The sequence below is a fragment of the Myotis davidii genome, unplaced genomic scaffold (assembly GCF_000327345.1).
Source record: "Myotis davidii unplaced genomic scaffold, ASM32734v1 scaffold592, whole genome shotgun sequence".
NCBI classification, from domain to species: Eukaryota; Metazoa; Chordata; class Mammalia; order Chiroptera; family Vespertilionidae; genus Myotis; species Myotis davidii.
Window position 1 is genome coordinate 1,754,215 of NW_006284844.1, and position 907 is coordinate 1,755,121.

The window sequence follows — 907 nt, forward strand, 5'->3', positions numbered from 1 at the left end:
CACACTGGGGATCAAGCCTGCAACCTGGGCACATGCCCTGAATAGGAATGGAACCGTGACCTCCTGGTTCATAGGTCGACGCTCAACCACTGAGCCACCCGGCCGGGCTGGAGCTGACTCCTGTCTTCTCTGCTCAGCGCCCAGCATCCGTGGAGACCTGTGGTGCGAGCTCCTTCTGTATGAGCGCTGTGGTCTCATGTTACACCATAATGTAAATGTCTGTGAAAAACACACAAAGTTACAGCCTGGACCCTCCTGCAGGGATGACAAGCCCAGAAGTTTTTCTCTGGGGCCGTGGATGCTACGTGGTTTTCAGCACACGGACAGTATTGGGTCGGAACCTGTGACTGGGCAGTCCTGACCTGAAGGAATTAGCTAGAGGTTCACAGTGTGAGAGGCTGGTCCATGACAAATAGCGAGTCCTGTGTTCAGGGCAGGAAGCTGGAATGCTGCCTTCACTAAAATAGGTTTTTAAAATATTCTTCTACACACTTCATACTGTGCGCATGGTGGTTCCTATGAGCTTGGTTCTTGCAAAAATCAATCTGTTCTTTCCACAGCATGGTTTATTTACATGGGGTAGAGAGCTGTGTATAAACACTGTTCTCTTAAAATTAACACTGTGTGTTCAATTTCCTCACGGGGGCTTCTGGGCGTGGCCACCTCCCTCCACGGAGCCCGCCTGCTGTTGTAATTATACAATATGAGGTAGAGGGAAACGCCAGAGAGAAACGCCGCTCTGGCTCGATACCAGATGTATGTAGCTTTACACTCATGTACGTATGTAGATACACACTTTACGTAGACACGTGTGCGAGCGAGCGAGAGAAAAGCAAACACAATAAAAGAACAGCCACATTCTGCAAAGACTGATCTTTCTCCCTTGAAACTGTGTTGTTTGCTGAAG